The following is a 319-nucleotide window of genomic DNA, read 5'->3' as shown; positions in this document are numbered from 1 at the left end:
ATTGTATGCTCATCAAAATTAGATTAATTTAAAAGAATAAAGTATCAGAGAAAAATTTAAATTTATAAAATTTTAAAAGAAATTTTAGCATGATGGATTCTATAGTATCCTATAATGTAAGATACTATGTTATATGATATCTATAGTAAAATGATATTATGAAAGTACTTTATTAATCTAGATTTATTTATTTATTTATTAATATATCATTATTCATTTACTAATTAGATTTATTTTTTAATCTGGACTATGAAAGCAGTGATTGCCCCCAGGTGCTTAGGACCATGTTTTCCTTTACTTTCTATAATGAGCAAGTGTT

Source organism: Grammomys surdaster, unplaced genomic scaffold, assembly GCF_004785775.1.
Source record: "Grammomys surdaster isolate TR1022 unplaced genomic scaffold, NIH_TR_1.0 192, whole genome shotgun sequence".
NCBI classification, from domain to species: Eukaryota; Metazoa; Chordata; class Mammalia; order Rodentia; family Muridae; genus Grammomys; species Grammomys surdaster.
Note: the sequence above shows the minus strand (reverse complement) of the source record.